The sequence below is a fragment of the Geospiza fortis genome, unplaced genomic scaffold (assembly GCF_000277835.1).
Source record: "Geospiza fortis unplaced genomic scaffold, GeoFor_1.0 scaffold1257, whole genome shotgun sequence".
NCBI lineage: Eukaryota > Metazoa > Chordata > Aves > Passeriformes > Thraupidae > Geospiza > Geospiza fortis.
The window spans coordinates 146,533-161,000 of NW_005054658.1; the positions used below are offsets into that span (position 1 = coordinate 146,533).

Consider the following 14,468-nt stretch of genomic DNA (forward strand, 5'->3'; position numbering starts at 1 on the left):
CCTGATCTGTGGACCTTTAATGTTACTGTAACAGAAATAACAATTTTCAGCCAAACTTTCTTTATTTGTTAGGATAAATTCAATTGAATCTGCCAGTAATAAGTAATCATTGCCAATAATGGTGGTCTAAGGTGAGACCTTTTCTCACAAAGTGCAAGCTTGAATAGATGACTTTTTCCAGAGGGTGTGTTTGCTGGGCTATTCCATCTTAAATCAGTGAAGATGTAAGTGTATAAAACTCAAACAACCTCACTAAGCAAATAAAATTGCTGCTTTTTTAGTGGCGAGAATGAGACTTCTATTCAAAACACAGTTTTGAATATCCCTTTTTTTATAGGAGTCAATTTATTTATTCAAGACTCAGCTAGGACATCTAAACTAGTTTCAAATCATAACAATCTGTCTTCTCCACATTGCATTTTCATTAGAGTAAGATTTACAGTTCCTAAAGTAATGAAGACAGTATATTCTACTGAAGAACTTGATATTCTTTCTCATCTGCATCTCAAAATGTATAAAGTAGTATTTGTTTAAGTTATTACGCTAATAAAGAATTGAGTAATTAGAGACTGTATTTTTTCACTATGATAAATTATAGCAAGAATATGTGATGATAATGGCATTTCTTTGGGGATGAGAGTACTGGAAAATTGTCATTCATTGCAGATGACTGTCATTCATCATTAAGGACAGTTGTGAAATGTAGGCATAAGGGATCTGGGAAATGGTCATGAAAGGTATCCATCATTGTCAAAGTTAACCAGAATACTTCATGGGCAATAGCTTGACTTGTATAACTTTGTCTTTGAAAGCAGGTTCAAAGGCAGTCAAACTTTCTTTTTTCAGAGTAGTCAAATGAATTTTCAAAACCCTTTAGAGCAAGCAGCTGGGATTATTGAGGAGATCACAGGATGCTGCTATTTGATTTGTAAAAGAATTTAGTCTAGAGAGATGCTTTCACAAAGCACAGATCTGAGCTCAAGCAGGGGTGTTGTCTATCCTTTAATGCTGCTGAGCTCTTGAGGTGTCAGGATTGTGCAGAAATCCAAATGTTGTCTAATGTCTGCTGGACTGGGGGGCTTAGCAGAGAGGTGTGTATGTCTCTTCTTAAATAAAACCGCAGAAATTCAGTACTTGACTTAGGCTGACCACCAATGCCAAAAACACTCAAAAGCCATTATTTCAGCAAAATATGACAGTATCTCACTAAAGTCAGAGACGAGATAATTTCTAGTTATGTTTTACAGTATCTTAGTGTACTGTGTTTGATTGGAATTGAGTTAAATTTCTTCATAGCAGCCTCTATGATGCAGTGTTTTGGATTTGTGGCTGAAACAGTATTGATAACGTGCCAGTGTTTTGGCTGTCACTGAGTAGTATTAGTGGTGCCAAGGCTCTCTTCCTGTGTCCCTGCTATGAGTAAGCTGAGGATGAGAAAGAGGGGACACGAGCTGGACAGAGAAGCTAAACTCACCAGAGAGTTATTTAATGTTGCAGAGTGCCATTCTTGGCAACAAAAGCTTTTTTGGGGAATTAGTTGTTGCTACCAGTGGCTGAGCATGCCTACTTGTGGGAGGTGGTGAGTGATTGCCTTTGCATTATCTATTATTTTTTTGGTTTTAGTTTGTTTCTTTCTTTTGGGTGTATTTTTCTTTCTTTTTCCTTTACTGCTGAAACTGCCTGTGTCCTGACCAACGATTTTTCTTGCTTTCTCTTTTCCTATTCTCTTCCCCATCCTGCTGGAGGAGGGGGAGTATGGGCAAGCAACTGTTTGGTGCTTGGCTGCTGCTTAAGGTCAGCAATGAAAAGAATGTAAAATAAACTCAGTATTATTTGTGCATTTTTAAATGAAAATGTTACAGTTAATTAGCAGTCCATTAATTAAATTAATTGTAACAGCTTTAACATTGGTAATTTTAAAGATGCAAAGCACACTGTAATATATAGTAGTTTGTTTCCATTGTGAATGGTTTTCTCAAAATTTTTAGTTTTATTCCAATGTAAAAACCTTAGGCTAAAACTCACCTTTTTGTGAAAACAGTTAGAATTTTTTTAAATCAGGGATTACTATGTGTGCAGACATAGTACATGGATATATTATAGTACAGTCATGCATTATTAATTTATACACAGTTGGAACACACAGTAATTATTGTTTTGTAGATGTATACAGAGCATGCAGAAAAATGGTTAGACTGAGCTTGCAATGACTGTTTGACAAGACCATTGAAGCCAAATAGCCTAGAGAAATGGAGAAACCAACTCTATGGAGGCCAATAAAATTATCATAATCCACAGCAGGCAGTATATATACAGAAATAATCAGGAGAGCTTAGAGCAAGTCCAAAAGGTGAGTAGTTAACCATGGATGAATGACAAAAGAATCTGAACATATGCAAAAGCAGGTAATAGGCTAGCGAGAGGTCTCATTGGCTCATTCAGGGACCAATATTGTTGAATTAAGATACTCAGATGTTTTGCTGAAGAGCCAAATTATTTAATTTTGTAGCATTTATTGTCTTAGAAATTTCTGGGAGATACCAACTTTGGATCTAGTCCCTTCTGGCAGTAAACTACAGTTGGAACCCTTGAGGTAAAATGAAACTAAACCGTAGAAAATTCAAAAAAGCCAAAGAATGGTTATTAATGGATGTATAATATGAACAGCTATAGTAACAGGAGTTCTATTAAGGCTTATATGCCTCTGGATTTCTTGGTTAAGTTAGCCTCTGAAAGTGTGGGTGTGGAAGCAGGTTGATGCATAACTACTTTTCAACGTTGCTTAACCCTTTCTCTGAAGCAGCTGGTGTTTTAGCCAGTTTGAACCATATTGGGCCAAATGTGATGTTGCTCCTGTTAGGATTGGTGAGATCAACAGTACTCATAAAACTCAGCTAAAAGCTAATTTACTAAGAAATTGTAGCTAACAAAAATCAGTTGTTAATAGTGAAATATCAAAACGAAGAGCTTTTGTGAATTTCAGCTGGGTTTCAACTCTGCCTTTTAATTATCTTCATGACTAATGCTGAAGTAAACATAACCTTGCTGATGAAAAAGAAAGACAACTGCTAAAAGGTGATAAGTGAGACCAGTCCTAAGGACTGAGTTAGATCACTTGAAAAGCTGAATCCATTTTAAATAAAGGGTATTTTAATTAAGCCCAATGCTAGGCATGTCTGTGTGATGGGGAGTAGTATTCTGGAAAACACTGACTGAGTTATCTGCTGATCCTGGTTGAGAAGCATTTTAAGACAGCTAAGGTGATTTATATTTGAGCTGAATGTACAAAATGCTGCGAAGAGGTCATTTTGACTATCCATTCAAAATTGATGAGACTGATGCTACAATGCTAGTACAACCTTTTTGTCCACATTTTTAAGTTTTAATGACTTTAGGAAGAAATTGAGAATCAGAAAGTGAGCAGAGAAGAATTAATATTTGGAGGTTGGCAGTGAAGTCCTTATAAAGGCACCATCAGGGCTCCTTTAACGTAGTTTATCAAAAATAAGATAGAGATGTGGCTTGCTTAAAGATCCTATTTTTTTTAATGCATGGAGAATACATCTGTTAAAGTATAATTCTACCTTTTATTTAAGCAGAAGAGAGAAATTAAATAAAGGAAGCAAAAACTAAGCAAATAGCTGTAATCTAAAGACAGGCAAGAGTTAATTAGCAGTTGGAGTTATTCTACCAGGGAAGTGTGTTGCTTCTCCTGGTGCATTTGGCGCAAGACTTGGGTCTTTGCAGAAAATATGCTACAGTAAAGGGTGTTATTGATTTCTGCACATGAACAGCAGAGTGGAATTTGATGTCTTTTGGTAGATGATCAAGTGGTTTCTTCTATTCTTAAACAGGACCTTTTAATCCAATATGACTAATTGAGTTCACTGTAATTAAAAATAAAAAGACTTGACAGTGATTTTTACAATATCCTTGAAGTTATATTTTAACATTCATTTTTAAATGGAGATAACTACTTTCAATTCCCTCTAAAATTTGCATAAAAGAACCTAGGAATTACTTCAGTACTCCATATTGCAAAATGTAATTTGATTTATGAGATGAATATTGTAGACATGAAGCATCAGTGTCTCTGTTTATAACTAACTATTTCAGAGACATGAAGTTAGGTTAACCCTACCTGCCTTCCTCACACCTCATATTCCACATAAGCTATTATTTCTCTCCCCCGTAATATGGGGCCTATGTGTTGGACAAAATTTTCACTTAGATAATCAACGGAAAGTCAAACATATGGTGTCAGAAAGTATTTGTTGCTAATAGCTAGTCTTAAGGTTTTATATGGAAAGTAAATTCTGATGGTGTCTTGCCTTGCTTGAGCTTACAAGTGGAGTGTATATTTTATAGATCTTTTTGTGTATTTATATTTTTACAGATGAAGAAAGTGTGTGTGTATGTACACACATGCATACAAGTATTTTAAAACAGTTTTGCTTTATTAATGCTGTTGCGCTAGCAACACAGGTATTTTAACTTCAATTATGTAAGTAATGTAAATGACCAATTTTTTAAAGAAATGCTTATCAAGAGTAAGATGCTTACTTTTCATTCTGAAACAGAACATTGCTTAGGGAAGGGGTTTCAGGAAATCTTCCTAACATCTTGCCTCATTTATTGAGTAAATACCGTAGATATGTAGAAGGTGTGCTCTGCATCTTAGTTGTGCTAGTAAGACTCTCTTTGAGGCTGATGCTTCTACATGAAACTAGATTTTCAACTGTCCAGTTCCTTCTCAAAAGTATCTCCTTTGGTGAAATTGTTATCTCTGCTCTATTGCTAAAACATTGCTTTTGTGCACCAAAAGCCCACAAAGACTTCAGCAATATTCACACTTTTTTTTTTTCAATACTAGCAACATTCTGCAGTACTACATGGGGTTTTTTGTTGTCGGGTTTTTTGTTTGTTGTTTTTTGTTTTTTTGCATCTTTTTTTTTTTTTTTTGTTTTCCTCAAAACTAAAAAAAAAACTTATTTAGAAGTTACAGGGACAACATGTAAAGTAGCCTCAGTATGAAGGGCAGTATGTGGAGCACTTAGGACTACCCTTTTTTTGCCAACTTTTCATATGGTACACTTTTTACAGGGTGATACAAGATGCTTATTACACTGTTGCTAGCCAATTCCTCATTTGAAATATAAGTGGGACGTCATTATAATAGACCTGGTGTTGGACTTCTGTATAGGTGGAAATTTTTAGCCATGTAATTTTTTTTCTATCTGTCTCTAAATCTATTTTACAGTTTATTTAGGTTACCATATTCATTGGAGACATTAGAAAAAAATGAAGCTGTCATTTCTGCTAATCCAGATCCTTGAAGTTGTTTAATACTACTATTTATGAGATACCTGAATGCCTGAGGAATGAGATTATTCATCAAACACATTTTTTCAATAGTTTGCTATACCTTCAGGTCTGAATAAAACATGCCTCCTGCAGAACTTTCAGTTCTGAATTGTTTCCCTGCACAAACTTTGATATGATTTTTGTATTAATAGAATAACTCCAGTAGAGATATGGTCTAAAATATTCCTGATAATAAGAGCTGCAGTATTTTAGACCAAGTACTTTGTTTGTATTAAGATAATACTTACAAAAATTATGAAAGTTAAAGTGAGTCAGAATGTCCTTGTCTGTCATGCGAAATCTGAGCCCTGCTGAAGTTGTTTCCTCTGTTTAATGTCTGAGTTTTCTCTGAGCAATTCCAAAAGGCTTCTTCCAGAGTGCTGTACACAGTGTTTTCAAAGGCCACTCATGGCAAACTGAGCAGCTGCATGACAGAAGCCATCTGTAGTACAACAATAGACAATTGCTGTCTAAAAGTTCCCTTTCTGGCAGTAACCAGTGGGAAGTGTTTGAGAACACCTGGTTAGAATACATAGTTGTTTCTTCTGTTGCTCTGTTTAATCTGTCTAGTTGGAAATGCTATGGTACTTAGCATTGAGTCTCACACATAATGTTATGGGAAGTGGTTGAGCAAAGTTCAGATTTTATTGCTGTCCTGCCTTTCCACCAGCTTTTCACCAAACACAGCAAAAGTACCGTGAGTTGTAGCCCTATGGGCTGCATTGGATTCAATCTTGAAATGTTGTAACTTGAGTCTATAGGTTGAATTCAGTGGGTTAAATTCTAACAACTGAGTATTGATTTACAGAAAGAAGAGGAACCAACCTCAATAAGTGTGCTGCTTATAAGGGGGTATATTCTAGTGCACAAGATTTATCTGATGGTTGTTTGCCTGTGCATGCACAAATGTATTCTTTCTCTTGGCCAAGTCTGACATAGATATTATATATATTAAATGGATTGGGATATGTTTTTGCAATTCTAACAGTCTGTGCTTCTGTTCTACTGCTGTACCTTCAAAGAGTACAAACAGAAGGTGAAACTAGGCTTCCATGTTGTAGCCACAGTCTGTGCTTGTTTTTCAGCTCTTCCTTTACTTGTCTCCTCCTCCATGTGGCAATTCATTGCAGGCGCATCACGGCAGAGGAGATAGTACTGCAATAAAAGGGTATCTATTTGCAAAATTATGTCCTGGAAATTGAAATTAGCATAGTTGTTAATGTTGCAAGTTAACCATACAGAAACTCAAAATCAGAGACTTCGGGGTTTCAAATCTGTAGTAATTTTCTTTTCCAAGACATGATAGCCTGTCTACCTGACTGAATATTTGGGTTTTTTGTTTTGTGTTTTCATTTTTGGTTTGGTTTGTGGTTTTTTGTTTTTTTTTCTTTTGTTTTATTTCCAAAGAATATTCCCATCCCATAATGATGAAGTTGTCCTGGCCACAGTAGAGTTCACCACACAAGTCTAATAAAAATACTTGGTGTTTAATTCCAACTTCTTTTTCAGTGTGGTTTAAGATGACAAAAATCCCAACTAGGATGAAGAGATATAAATATGGCAAAGCAGGAAAAAAACATGAAAATGGATCAAAAGAGGTCGTTTTAGGCATCAAAAATGTAGAAACAGTTGAAACCCTATATTTATGAATTATTGGAACAGTGCATTCAGTAGTGTGCCCTCCTCTGCCGCCAGCCCAGACTAGCTTAGGTGGCCTAATTCACCAGATTAGCTTGCCTGTCAGTGTACCAACTGTATTTGTCTCTCCACGGCATCTGTAGGGTGATGAATGGGAAGACACCACCATTGTTTCCCATTTCTTTATGCTCATGTACTGTCTGTGTTCTTACGGCTGGAGAGGGCAAAGAAACAAAGTATTCTGCGCTAGAAAATTAATTCCCTTCATTAAAAGTAATGACAGTGCTTTTATAACCTGGAAGTGTTACATTCCCAAATAAATATATGCTCAGTCAAGTTTCTGCTATGGCTACATCCCTGCCCATTTCCACACTAGTAAAAACAACAAGGGGTGTTTTGACACCAGCTCACACTTGAGCAGCAACAAAAAACAACAACACAAGGGTGTTGTTTTTTCCTAGATTTTTCTTAGTGGTACCTATTGTTTATTGTATGAAGCACGGTGCCTTGGAAACCCAATCTAAAGTCATGCCCTGTTGTTCCAGCCACCCCACAGACTAATAGTAAGAATAAAAAACCCAGGTCCTTACCACCTCTGACAGCTTGCAGTCTAGTTTTAAGACTGAATGCAATGAGTAGATAAAAGAGAAAAATAGGTTTGGGAAGGCATGAGTATAAAGCAGATCTGCAGCAGAGGTCTCAGATCATTGTCTTTCTGACTATTTTATTTATTTGCTAAATTTATTTGCTAAATGCCATTTGGACTTTCTTGCTTCCTCAAATTTACATTTAGAGTGTGATTGTGATGCACATCTGTTTTAAAGTTTTTATCTACTACCCCACATGTGGTGCATGGTGTGGCACTTTTAGAAGATATTCTGCTATTTAATATGAGTGATGACAAAGCTTAATTTTTTTTGCATTGATATGAGATTGAATATTCTTGCATTAAATAGAGGGTTAAAACAGTCAGGAAATTCTGTAGGCATATATTAGTTGTGTATTAATTAAAGAGGCTGGCTAACCTTCTTTCTGTCTTGAATGGGTGTTTCAGATACTTAAATTCACATTTCATATAATAGAATTATAATGTCGACTATAAGTAGTTGTGATTGTGAACATATAAAGGAAGGGAAAACTAGAATCTAATTTTTAGTTTTAATCTACTTTGTATAATTGTGAAGAAATATTTTCCTTGCATTCAGTGGTGCTTCTCTCTTTATCTATTGTTCATACCTCTAGTATGCTCTACCTTTGAGAAAACACAAGTTCTTGAAATTAAAGGATGATATTCATAATGTGAATGAGGCTATGCTATGCCTGGAGACAAAATAAAGACTTTGAGTTGTATTCTTTTTTACACTTAAAATGTGTTCTGACTATTTTGTAGATCCTTTGCAGCAGCATAGTGTGATGGTGGTTGGATGTTGAAAACGTAGATTCAGGTAGGGACTCTGATCAAATTCACTTAGTGCACTCTACAAAAGCTGGAGAGTTTGGGGGATAGGTATAGTCATTTGCTGTATTTAATGAGCTCTTGAGAATCTAGGTGATGTACTCTATTTAGGTTATTTAGAGTTATCTCATTGTATATCCTAATGTATTCTTTTCAATTGGGTTATTCAGTACTCAAAAATTAGTCCTAATTGTAATTATTTCCCAGTCTGCTAGTTACCTATCTGAAAACTATCCCATGGTAGGGTTAAGGTTCAAGAGGAGTATTTTAGATTGGTGCTTGAAGTGTTTGTATGGGTCATGCTTCATGTGAAACTTTAAGCTGAAAATTCCTTGTTTTAGCAGTTCCTCCTCTCCCAACAAAATAGTATGAGTGGAGCTCATGTTTTGGTTAAAAAATTTACAGAATCAGAATCACAGAATCACTTAGGTAGGAAAAGACCTTTGAGATCATGAAATCCAATCTGTGACCTAACACCACCATATCAAATAGACCATGGCTCTGAGTGCCACATCCAGTCTTTTATTAAACACCTCCAGGGCAGTCACTCCACAACCTCCTTGGGCAGCCCATTCCAACGTTGCATCACAATTTTTGAGAAGAAATTCTTACTAGTGTCCAATCTAAACCTCCCCTACTGCAGTTTAGGACTCCTCTTGTCCTGTCACTGGTTTCCTGGGAGAAGAGACTGACCCCAACCTGGCTACAGCCTCCTTTAATGGAGTTGTAGAGAATGATAAGGTCCCCCCTGAGCCTCCTTTTCTGCAGGCTAAGCAACCCCAGATTCTTCAGCCACTTTGCATAAGACTTGTGCTCCAGGCCCTTCATCAGATTCATTGTCCTTCTTTGGACATGTATTTTCCACTGGCACTTAATTGTGTGCCTTATGTTATTTGTACAATGTGTTTACACCCTATGACAAACCTGGATTAAAATCTTGGCTGCAGAGTGATGTCCAGGATCAAATGCTTTTGCTTAGATACACCTCTGTCACTGCTTGAATAACAATGCAGCAAGTCAGAGTAAAGAAAATTATTTTATGGATGAAGGCTCTTTGCTCTCTAACACTTGGATGTTTTAACTTTTCTTTTGCACCAACTCACTTTACACTTCTGTCTTTCATTTAGCTAGTGAAAGTCAGATATATCTCCTCTCCAATGTGTCAAGTGTGAGGGTACTGTAAAGCATTTCTCCCTCTGAGATTTAAGTGCAATTGTATCCTACCAGTTCTTCACCCCCTTACACATGGCTGGGAGTTGATCATTCCTACTGTGTTTAGGTCTGATTTTAGGATGCATTTCATTTAAATAAAGTGATCAGTTTGAACGAAGTTTGCCCCATTCTTTTCCTAAGCTTTTTGTGTACAAATGAACTTTTGTTCATATTCCTTATTATTCTAGGAAATAAAAAATAATAAAGAGCTTAAAGAGGTTCCTCTATGAGTTTGCTAGTAGTTTTTCTAGGGACAGGGTTTTAGATTGTGAGATTTGGGTGTTGGGGTTTCTTCAGTGAGAGTATGCAGCACATTTTTCTGGTTATGCTGGTTCTTGATTTTTCAATAGGAACCAGATGTATTGTTCAAGCTATCCTTTCACTGGTCTTCAGTGTGATAAAATATTAAGCGTGTCAGATCTTGAACAAGAATAATATCTTAGATAAAGGAAGGAAATTGTCTAATCAGTCAACTGTCTGGCTTGAGGAAAAGGGCTTGGGAGATCTGAGTTGTGGAGGGAGTTCTTTATAAGATTGGGGAGTGACAGACACCAATTCCTTGGCTTTAAAACATGTTAATTCTACTGATGAACTCTACAGTTGCCTAGATTTCTATTATTCTGTCTCAAAGGTCTTCAGACCTATGGCGAATAGTATTTTTGGATCTGGCACTCAGAATGTAAAGCTAAATTTTAAATTAAAGCCCTACATATTTTGCCTTCAAAAATGTTACCTAATTGGATTAATCAATATGTATGGAGCAGGGAGAAAATCTTCGTCAGGAAATTCTTAAGATGGAAACAATTTGAATCAACGTTTTAGAAAAAATATTCACAATGCCTAAAATTAAAAATAGCCTGAGGGGAGGAATAGGAGGATTTATATCTAAAAATGCCCCAAGGGAACTTCTCTTGTGAAATTCTTCCCCAAAGTAAATATTTTTCTGATCAGCTTTGGATAGAGAGAACTCATTACTCTATTAGATATAAGCGTGGATCTGTCACTGTATGAAAGATGCCTTCCCTTTACACTTTGCACCATCAAAGTGCCTTTTATTCATATTCTCCACATGAAAATTGGTCTTCAAAATCCTCCTGGAAAGAAAATCAATACAATAATAATTTTTTTTGTAACGAGTAAAAAAATGTGCAAGAAGAGGAAGGACATTTTTATATCTTCTAATGAAAGGCTGAGCACAGATTGGTGGGCTAGCATTGCCTCTGGGCCAGTATGGCGTGTGCTGAAATGCAGAGTGATTTCAGTTCACTTGCTCAGCTTAGAACTATTTATTGGCACAAAACTTCTGATAAACCAATAAATACGTGCGGCCTCCGAATGCAACCAGCTTCATGTGAGCTAGCTCACCTGTTTTGCCAGGGTATTGCAGCTCCTGGTATTACTTTCCTAAAATCTGGACCTCCTCTAATTGACTTGCCTAAATGCCAAAGTGACAGAAGTAGAATTGAAAATGTATGCTCCTCGCTATTAATTTATCTATTGCATAGCCCATCTTTCCTTCTGCACCTTGAAAAAACATTAGAATTACATTGTTTTCTAGAAATGAAAAATAAAGGAGAAAAGGATCATCTAATACCAAGTTAGAGACTTTTACAATAATTGTTTCTTCTCCTAATTCTAGAGTAGTCTATAGGCAAGGATTTTGATAATTTTTGTTTCTGGATTTAAGGCCTTGTTCTGTTTCCCTGTACCTCATATTAACCTACATATATTGGTAACTAGCATAAGTCTTGTCTGTAATACGAAGGAGAGTCTGGATGAATTGGGAAGTACAAGTTAATTGTGAACATAATTGCACTTCTGGTGGATAATTGCAATTGTAAGTCAAGCAAGACAGCTCCTAACACTTGGGTCAGGTTTTTAATTCTGTGATCTAAATTATTAATGAGGATATTTTCATAAGCTTTCTGCATAAAAATTGACTTCATAACAGAGAGGTCAGCTGGTCTTGTCTTCTAGCCTTTATCATTCTCGGTGATAATCAGAAGCTGTTTTCCCATAAATGTATGCTGTTTTTATGCATCCTGACATACATAGCAGATGTTGGTGGTGAATTACTTAGAAGCTTTATGAAGCAAAAATTAATGCTGTAGGTTCTAGTTGAAAGAGTGATTTAATACCTTGGGAATCTTGAAAGCCATATTGAGTCTATTATGGAAAGCCCAATGCAGGCTACTATTCGCAGTGTGGCTGCAGTCAGATGAAGTGATATGATGCATAAAGAAAACAAGTTGACCAGTACAAGCATATATAATAATAACATATAAATCAGTAGTGTTTCCACATCTGATAGACAGCTGAATTGAACACATTATATCTTCAGACTGACACAGTGTCAATATAAGAGGATTTGAGACAAGCAGCAAGGTTGATTAGGAGTATAAAGATTTTTATTAGAGGAGAATGAAAGGATGGGATTATTTATGCAGAAAATGGATTGAAAACTTCTATAACCTGTCTCCTAAAACAAGATTTAAGAGCCTATCCAGTATCATCAAATAGAAAAAATTCAAAACAAGTATACAAGAATTTTGTTTTGTACCTGAGACACAAAGAAATGATGGAAGTCAAGGTCACAAATATGGAAATTTAAGATATTTCAGAAAGATATTTGACACCCTTTTCAATTCGAATTTTAACCAATAAACATATGATGTTTTAGAAAAGATAAATCACTTTAAAGTGCCTCAGTTAAACGGTCAAACATATACTTCCACTATAATGTTTTATTGCATCTTCTTGGGATGTGTCCTAGCTCATTGGCATTATGAATATTGAGTAAGAGTCAGGATATTGAACAAAAAGGACAATTATTTATATTCATGGTGACAGTTTCCGTTCCTTTGGCAATCTGAATTAAGTTGTTATAATTTATCTCTGCTCTGTTTGTCAAGAAAAAAAGAATGGTTGACAGCTTTGATTTCCCTTTCTGTCCCCAGAAAGTAGATGTCATAGTTGCCTTTCAGAGATGCAAAGGGTCAAATATTTTGAAGACTCTTTCATTCACATATCATGTTAATGTGGTCTGGGACTACAGAAAATATTGAATTCTGTGCTTCTTTTCTGGCATTTTTCTACATAGATGAATGAGAGATGGTATACTTTACAATTTCAGGGATGTTGAGCTGGAAGCACTTACTTGGGTGTGTGCTAGTCTAAAAACACTACTACCTTGAAAATTTTTCTGCCTCTGAGTGTTTTAATTTCTGTATCGTGACAACTATTGAGAGTCTTACCATGATAATATGAAGAACTTAATGCATTTCTAAGAAGTTTTCTTAAAAAAATTCTTAACAAGTGTGTGTCCTACTCCAATTTACAGAACAAAAAATTCCAAGCCTAAAATGTAACCCTTCTTGATCAGAGCACTTGTAAGCTGAATCAGAATCTGAATTCAGAAGCTACTTTTTCTCTCCACAGATTCAAAACCTTAAATCCCATTTGTGTTAGCTGCCAAATTAGCAAGCTATGGCAGTGATTAGAATGTCTTAAAGAGAGAATTTCCGCTCAGTGGGATTTTCTGGGGAAAACAGAAAAAAATTCAGTTGTGGAGTTAAAGGAATAAATACTGGAATTTCCCCCCTTGCCCTCCCCCCAAAATAACTGCCAAATTAATTAATTATAGTCTGTTAAAATCACAGAATATTGTTGTTGAAAATGCAGGTCAAGCATGTTAAGAGCAGGTTACTTAGTGCCATGTCAAGGCCAGTCTTGAGTTTTGATTGTTTTCTTCACAGTGGAATTTCTTTTCCTGACTTATGATATCAGAATTTTCCAGGTACCAGCTGGTGCCTGTTGTAGCTTGTCCTTTCCCTAAGCAGAGATTTTGCTCCCTGATGCCACTAGGGTTCTTAGGCGCTGCCAGAGAGCTGCTCCTGCTGCCAGGAGGCTCTCCTTGTCCCCAGTGCCTCACAGAAAGATGACTCCAAACAGGGTGGATCTCCTCCAGGTGCAGGTATGCACACACATCTGTGTTAAAAGGTACTGTTAGCCAGTGCTTTGTTCATCTTTGCCCATAGAGACACCCCAGCTATCAGCTGCTCCTCAGTTGGATCCAGTATCCCTGTTCCCAACCTGCAGGGTGGTGCCTGTCAGTCCAACCAGTGGGCCTTGTCCTCCACAGCCTATTCAACTATGGGAGACCACATCACAGGCTTTGTTAAATCAAAATAAACAGCATACACTGCTCATCCTTCATTCACCAAACCAGTCCTGTATTCATGCTGAGCTCTCAGGTGACACAGTTCAAATGTATCAAGTTTATTCCTGGTCATTTCTTGTTTTTCATGTCCTGGGAGTAATTTTCTGGAGAATTTGACATATGACCTTCCCAGGCACTGAGGGTGATTAACCTGTATTTACCTAGAGTAATGAGTGCAGAATTTGAGCTGTTTGTTTGATGACCATGGTCAGAAGTTTGGCTTATTATCTGATTAATTTTTCTCCCTCTTTACCTCACTCCTTGGCTAAAAATACTCTGTTAGAACAATGCAAAGGGTCTGGGATTAAAATTCTGTTAACTCAGAAAAAAAAAACTGTTCTAAGGACAATTAATTTGAAGTTATTTGAGAACTTCCATACACGTAACTGTTTAAACATGGAATGTGGAAATGCTGCTTAGAGTGCTGTCAATAAGCAGAAGGGAAGGAAATAAAGAGGCAAATCATAAGTGTTGATAAAATATAGCATGACTTTGAGCGCTGTAATGAACAGGCTATTCAGTCTTGCTACGGTACAAATACCTGTGGTGGTAAATCTGTCAGACACTCTGCTATGCTGT

The 14,468-nt window shown here is 36.4% G+C and overlaps 1 protein-coding gene across 1 annotated transcript in view; it reads left to right on the forward strand.

Moving 5' to 3' along the window:
* Nucleotides 1-14,468, forward strand: part of ABCA13 (ATP binding cassette subfamily A member 13) — a 169,538-nt gene that overhangs the window by 83,723 nt on the left and 71,347 nt on the right. The gene's annotated exons all lie outside the window — the stretch shown is intronic.